Raw genomic sequence first — 8,669 nt, forward strand, 5'->3', positions numbered from 1 at the left:
AAGTACTTCACCATAACAAGAATAGATGAGAAAATATATAAAGAACTAAAAGAGATAATTCACAGGTGGAGATTCTAATGTAAGAACATACAGAAAATAAATTAAATCACTTTCAGCTGATACTTTCTTATGTTTTTGTCAATGAAATCCTTGACTGTGAACTGAGAATATCTGTGGAACATCCTTCACGGTGCAGCACTGATCTCCCTGTTCAGTGGACAGTAGCAGATGATGGGGTTCACGAATGGGGGCATGGTTTCATTGCAATGGGACCTAAGTAGGTTATTGCCCCCAAAATGACCAACAGCAGAAGAATGGCCAGCTGCAAAGTACAGGTGGGTATGGCTTTGTTTGGGGGATTCCACAGAATGCATTTTAAGCACATTTTAAAATATTTTAATGTATGATATAAATATAAAGGAAAAACATAGTAACACAAGACAAATGCTTAGAGCAACGATTACAAATTCTGAAAACTGGACTTCTGAAGATGAAATCCTCAGAATTTGAAGTACATCACAGAAATATTTCTGGATCACATTGGTCTTGGGAAGGAAAGCCTGAACAGAGCTCCTGTGTGGATAACAGAGTAGACCAGACCAGAGGCGCAGGAGCCAGCTGTCGCCTGAGAGTACAGACGGAGTGATGATGAGCCCATTGTGCAGATGGTGGCAGATGGCCGTGTAGCGGTCATAGGACATGACCACCAGGAGGGCAAATTCCACAGCTGCAAAAAGAATATAGAGGAAAATCTGTATGTCACCTCTGTCGGGAAGATTGACATACTACCAGTCATGGAATTCACTGTGACTTTGGGAACAATAACTGAGATGCTGCCAAAATCTAGGAGGGCCACATTGCTTACAAAGAAGTACATGGGAGGTTGCAGATGTGTGTCTGTCATGATGACTGTGAAAGTCAAAATATTCCCTGTTAATGCTTCCATATAAATCACTAAGAACAGCACACCTTGCAGGACCTGGAGCTCCCTGGAGCCTGCGACATCCATAAGGAGGAATTCTGTGAAGATGGTGAGTTTGTCCATGTCTGCCTACCTGCCATGGTCTCTGCAGAGTCAGAGGTTAAAGTGAGCTGATAATGCTAGGAGCAGATTATGGAGCACCCATTAAACTACACCATGGTTTCTAATCAGGAAATAAGGATAGAATAAATGGATAAAATAAAGGACCCTGAGATGCAGTAAATGTGCAGATTTCTCTTTCCTTTCCCAAACTGCTGATAGGTATCCTACTGGTGTCTACATGCATAGTGCGATAGTGACACCAAGCCTGTTACCTCACACCATTCCCCCCCTTCAAGTCCTTTCAAGAGGTGTGTGTGTGTGTGTGTGTGTGTGTGTGTGAGCATTTTCTTTCCCTCTTTGCACCATCATCTATGAAATTTGATTCAGGTCATAGAAATTTTCCTTTCCTCTTGCACATGTGTACACTGTTCTCATTTGTGGGGTTTTTTTTTTTTTTTTTTTTTTTGGTACCAGGGATTGAGCTCAGGACCTTGTGCTTGTGAGGGAGGCAGCGGGACCGCTGAGCTATATCCCCAGCCCTGTGATTTTGTCTTTATGTTTTAACTTAAAACAAACCAACCAACACACAAGAAAACTTCTTGAAGTATGCCTCAGAAATGTAACCTTCTGCTATGCATGGATTCTAATAGCTATTTAGTTGCCAATTTTCTCTCCTGAGCTTCCCTCTACTTCCTTTCAAAGCTTTTGTTAAAATCTCATTCTATTAAAATTATTGTCAATTTAACTTTTTTATCTTAGCTTGTTTGAAGCATTCTAAATCATAAGTAATTTGTTTAGAAATTATCTTTCTGGACTGGGAATTTAGCTCAGTGGTTCTGCCGCCTGCCTCACAAGTGCAAGGTCCCGATTTCAATCCCTGGTACCAAAAAAAAAAAATTATCTTTCAGTACTAACCTTAGATATAGGGATCTTATCTCAGTATTATGTTATTTTCATTTTTGAGAAACAAAATTGAAATATGAAATATAAACTATTAGCATCTATATATTTGTTAATATTATATATGTAATTTGACATTGCAGAAAAATTTATAATTTTTCTTTCCTTTCCATGCATAATAATTATTTGCTTAATCACACATTCATATTGCTTTCTAGTTGACAGAATATTTTATGTGAATGGATTTCTCTGAATATCATGTAGTTACTTCTATTTGATTCATTTCTGTAAGTGAGAAGAAAATCTTTTCAGCACAGAAAATTACTATCAAAATGAGTATCAACTGATAAAGTTGATCTATTAACAACTGGTACATTACTCCTGCAAACCACACATACCTATTTTTACTTTCCTTTATCAAAATAACAGATATGGTCCACAAAAATCTTCCTCCCATTCCAAATCTCTTCTTATAACACATAATGAATTCTAAATTCATTTCTATTCTTCACAAGCATTGTGATCCAGTGCAGAAGAGGAAATCCAAGCATTGTTCCTTCTAAATATTCTTCATTTTCTCAGTAGTATTTTGAAATTGTTTAGCTCACAATATAAAACAACAGAATGTTTGTGAATACTAATTCTCCAGAAATTATTAAATGAGAAATAGATAATAATATATCTAAAGATTTAACATTATTAAATACATTTAAAATGCAGCTATTGTTAAAAATTGCCTATAATAATAATAGTAGACATCTCAATATTGTTTGGTAATTGAAAGACTCTTTCTGGTTTTATTTGCATGAAATACCCCATAAACTTCATCTGCTTATAGATTTCTTTGTTATCCCTTTAACTCCAGGTCAAGAAAATATTGAATTTATGTAGACTGATGCTCTATTTTAAGGTAATAATCAATCACTGGGATTTATTCCTATGACCTGGATCAAATATGAAACATAGATCTTTGGAGAGCATTTGAGAACTACTTACCTAAAATGAACTCTAGAATCTGAAACAATCTGTTTATTCTACAAGCCCACAAAGATCATAAGGAACTGAAACAGTTACACTGGATTAAGTTTTAAAGTCTAATGTTGTTAGAAATACATGTACTAATATGTAAGAACTTACCTGAACAGGGAAATAATCAGTCAAAATTAACTATAGGAATATTAGTTTTGCACATTAGGAGACTTGATGAGATCCTTGGTCCTGCTTCTTTCTTCAGTGAGTAAATGCAAACTCACTTCTCAGTGAGACTCTCAGTGTGGACAATGTGTTCAGCCCTGCTCCTGAAATAACTGAGATCCTGCTGAGTATTCACCAAGGACACATGATGAGGGTCACACTTCTGATGAGCTCTGGGGACCTGGTGATCCCAGATCCAAGGAGCCCATGTTTGCTCCAGCCTCCATTTAGTGAGGAATCTTGGCCATAAATTTGAGAATACTAAAAAAAAAAAAAAATTGAGAATACTTAAATCTCCAACACAGCTCTTTTTTTTTTGTAAATTAATTTTATTGGTGCACTTTAGGTATCCAATATAATGCCATTCATCATTGGAAATTTGCACCTCTACATAATCTCTCTTGGTTCTTATTTTCCCCATTCCGCTGCCCTCCCTTCAACCCCTCCATCCCTCCCTTTACAAAGACTTTGTTTCTACTTTTTTACTTTCTTAATTCTATTCCCTTCTTTCATTTCCCCTCTCCCACTTCCCCTTCCACTTTGCAACCTTTTCTTCTTATTTCAAATTGGCTATTAACTTTTTAGTCCTTATTTACACTTTCAGTTTCTCACACTAGAGAAAATATTTGGTATTTACATATGTGTGTCCTATTTACTTCACTTAAGAGACTGGCCTCAATGTGCATCCATTTAGCTATAAATGTCTCTAATTTCTTATTTTTTATGGCTGAGTAGTACTCCATTTTATTTTATTTTATTTTATTACAGAATTTAAAAGGATATAGAAAGCATATTTCAAAAACCTGTTTTGAAATAAATTTGACAACTTCTAAGAAGTAACTTAGAAGACAAATTAATGAAACTAACTCTGGAGGAAATATAAAATTTGAATAGCACCTATTAAAGAAAGTATATTACTAGCTTGAAAACCTACCTATATGACAACAGCAGGCTCATAAACATTTTAACTGATAAATTATACCAAACATTTAAAGCATAAAAAAGAAGGAACACTTCTCCCCTCATTTTAGGAAATCGACATTGTGCTAATCCTAAAACTGGATAAAGATAATAGAAGAAAAAAGTATGAACATAGATAGAAATTTGTTTAACAAAACAAACTCTTAGAAGGCAGATCTGGCAGGATGTAGAAAGTGGTTTTATTATAGGGATGGCAGTGTTGGTTCAGCTTTGGAAGATGCACTCCCAAAAGTAATCATTTTAACAGAGGAAAGGAGAAAGCCATATGATCCTGTCACTAGTTGGAGAGAGAGTATTGGACTAAATTCTACAGCTATTCATGGTAAAAGCTATCAGGAGACTAGAAGTAGAACAGAACCTTCTCAACAGATTAAAGACATGTACTCCATACTTCCAACAAAAACTCCTTCTATGAATGGAGATGATACAATGCTTTCTTCCTAAAGTGGGGAACAAGGGCATATATGCCTACTCTTCATCTGTCCATTAGACTTTGAAACATAGGTCTAAACCAAAATAGTCTGGCAATAAAATGACACAACTAGGATAGGATTGGCATGGCAGAAGCAAAATCTTTATATGTAGATGAAATGATCATCTGCAGAGAAAATACTAAGAAATCTCTAGAACTCCCTAGAACTTGTACTTGAATTTAGCAGGATTAGAAAACACAAGGTATATATAAAAATTCAGGTCTGTGTATACTTGCTATAAATGAAGAATAGGATATTGAAATTTAAAAGTTATGTAGGAGTACAAAGGATCCAGAAAAGCCAAAAACAAAAACAAAAATAGTGTTGGAAGACATTTAGCACCCAATTTTAAGACTTCTTCTAAAGCTACAGTAATCAAGGGAGTGTTGGTGTAAAGAAAGATATATAGATCATTTGAAAAAAACAGAGAATCTAGAAATAGAACCACACATATATGGTCCACTGAGTTTTGAAAGATTATTTAACATTAGCATTTTATAGAATATAAACTCAATTCAAGAGCTGAGGCAGAGATAGTGTCTTCAGCAAATGGCACTAGAACACCTCGTATCCCTATATAAAAAAGTAACCTCAACCCTTTTTTTTCCATATATGAAAATAACTTGAAGGGATCTATGAACCAAAATAAGAAAGCCTTAAAGTATAAAACTTTAAAAAGAAATTATAAGGGAAAATATTTATGAATTCAGAGTAGGCAAGAACTACCTAGGATACAAAAAACATGATATATAAAAGAAAAAAATCCACACCTTACAGGGGTCCCCAGTAGAGTGGAACACATGCTGAATCAACTCACTGCAGACAGGCAGGTATGCCCACACCCTACCGAGGTCCTGAGCCATGCAGAAGACACTGAATCATCCCACTGCAGACGGGTAGCCACCTGATTCCACAATACAAAGATGCAGAGGACACCAGACCACCAGAACAAGGTACTGAGTCCCACTGTTACTGGCCCAGAGGCAGGGGCTTCTGAGCCATTGTCCCACTGCTGCTGGTCCAGAGGAAGGGGCTTCCAAGTCACCATCCCTCCCGCTGCTGCCAGCCCAGAGGAAAGGGCTTTTGGGCCACCTTCTGTCCCGCTGCTCCTGTCCCAGAGGAAGGGGCTTCCAGGCCACCATCCCTCCCACTGCTCCCAGCCCAGAGGGAGGGGTTTCCAGGCCACGATCCCTCCGGCTGCTGCCAGCCCACAGGAAAGGGCTTTTGGGTCACCATCCCTACCGCAGCTCCCGGTCCCTGTCCCACCTCACCCAGCTCAGAGGAGGTAATCTGTGCAGGCACTAACATCCCCCTGTCCCAGTTGAAATGAGAAAACACATAAATAAGTCTCAAAACAAGACTTCCAGATCACCTACAGCAACCCCAAAGGGAAATGAGATGGAACACTCTGATACTCAACCACCTGGACCCACTGAACTGGCAACAAAAGGGGATCTGGAAAAAATTAAATCAGAAATAATTTCTCAGGTAACAAGAAATTGTGCCCCTAGTGCAAGACATGATTAATAAATCTAGAGAGGAGCTGAGGAACATGATGGAATCCCAACATAAGAAACAAATGGAATCCATAAAACAGATGCAAATAGATTTCCAGGACATGAAAAACTCCATTGAAAGTCTACACAGCATAATGAGCCAATGTGAGGACAGAATTTCAGATATAGAAGATAAGATCGCAATTAGTGATGAGGAAAAGAAACATTGCTTCAAAATTATAAGGGAAAATGAGAAATCAATCCAGCATTTGCTAGATGATGCAAAAACGAATAACATAAGACTGATTGGGCTCAATGAAGAAACAGAAGAGAGTGAAGATGACATAAAAAAAAAATTTCACAGAAATGATGGCAGAAAACTTCCCAAGCAGGGGAAAAGAGCTTGACATACAGATAAGTGAGGCATATAGGACTCCAAATAGCCTTGATCAAAAAAATCTACACAAAGGCATATAATTGTTAAGATTCCAGAAACACAACAGAAGAACAAAGTTCTCCAAGCAGTCAGAGAAAAGAAACAAATCACATACAAAGGAAAGTCTGTCAGAATCATAGCAGACTTCTTAACACAAACCATCAAGGCAAGAAGAGCTTGGAGTGACATATTCCAAGCCCTAAAAGAAAACAGCCTCCAACCTAGATTGATGTACCCTGAAAAACTGTCTTTCAAAATGGATGGAGAAATAAGATACTTTCATGACAAAGAGCACCTTAGGAACTTCATGAATACCAAACCAGCACTCCAAAGAATTTTACCCAATAGCCTAGGAACAGATATTGAGGATCACAACCCCAGGAAGCAAAGCAGAATGTACCCATCTGGCATGAAAAGAAATTAAATGTAAAGGGGGAGAACCCAACAAAAAGAAAAAGTCATGGCAATGACAAGTCAATACATTTCAGTTATAACCATCAACGTTAATGGTCTCAATTCACCAATCGAAAGAAATAGACTGACAGAATGGGTCAAGAAGCAAAATCCAACAATATGCTGCATACAAGAAACACACTTAATTCAAAAGGAAACTCATACACTGAAAGTTAAAGGGTGGAAAACAATACTGCATGCCACAGGAACCTGAAAAAAAGTAGGAGTAGCTATCCTCTTGGCAGATCAAGTAGATTTCAAACCAACATTGATTCAGAGAGATGACGAAAGACATTACATCCTTGTAAAGAGAAAAATCCAACAGGAAGAGATGACAATCATAAATATCTATGCACCAAACACTAGTGCACCCAACTACATAAAACAAATACTAACGGACATGAAAAGTCATATAGACACTAATACAATTGTAGTGGGGGACCTCAACCCCCACTGTCACAAATAGATAGATCAACTAGACTAAAAATAAGTAATGAAATACTAGAACTCAATAGAACTCTTGAACAAATGATCTTAACAGGTGTTTACAGAGTGTTCCACCCCACAAAATCAGAATACACATTCTTCTCAGATGCACATGGGTCATTCTCCAAAATAGACCACATACTCACACATAGAACATATTTAAGTAAGTGCAAAGGAATCGAAGTTATCCCCTGTACATTATCAGACCATAGTGCAATGAAATTGGAGATCCATAGCAAAAGAAACTCAAAACATTTCATAAACACGTGGAAATTGAACAACACACTTCTGAATAACCAATGAGTCACAGAGGAAATTAAAGAAGAAATCAGACAGTTCCTTCAATTAAATGACAATCACAATACAACATATCAGAATCTATGGGACACAATGAAAGGAGTCTTATGAGGGAAATTCATAGCAGTGAATATGCATATTAGGAAAACAGAACGAGTCCAATTAAACAACCTCATGCTGAACCTCAAGCTTCTAGAAAAAGAAGAGCAGGACAATCCCAAAGCTCATACAGGGGAGGAAATTATAAAGATCAGAGGAGAAATCAATGCAATGGAGACTAAGAGAATGATACAAAAAATCAATGAAGCCAAGAGTTGGTTCTTCAAAAGAATCAACAAAATTGACAAACCTTTAGCCAACCTTGTTAGAAAAAGGAAAGAAAAGGCCCAAATCCATGCAATTAGGAATGAAAAGGGTGAACTTACAACAGACTCAGCAGAAATCCAGAGGATCATCAATACCTACTTCCAGAACCTATATGCCAATAAGATGGACAACACAGAAGAAATGGACAGATTCCTAGATACATATGAATTACCAAAGTTGAACGAAGAAGACCTAAAAATTCTGAACAACCCAATATCAACCAATGAAATTGAAAATGTAATTAAAAACTTATCAGCTAAGAAAAGGCTGGGCCGTGATGGCTTCACTGCTGAATTCTACAAGACATTTAGAGAGGAACTGCTGCCACTACTGTTTAAACTCTTCAATGAAATTGAAAGGGAAGCAATACTCCCAAATTCATTCCTGGAAGCAAGCATCACCTTGATCCCCAAAGCAGAGAAAGACCCAACCGAAAAGGAGATCTATAGGCCAATCTCACTAATGAACATAGATGCAAAAATCCTTAATAAGATACTGGCAAACAGAATGCAGAAGGTCATCAAGAAGATCATATACCCTGATCAAGTGGGATTCATCCCAGG

The sequence above is a fragment of the Heterocephalus glaber genome, unplaced genomic scaffold (genome assembly GCF_053883595.1).
Source record: "Heterocephalus glaber isolate CG9 unplaced genomic scaffold, H.glaber_assembly_v1.0 deba00001462, whole genome shotgun sequence".
Lineage (NCBI taxonomy): Eukaryota > Metazoa > Chordata > Mammalia > Rodentia > Bathyergidae > Heterocephalus > Heterocephalus glaber.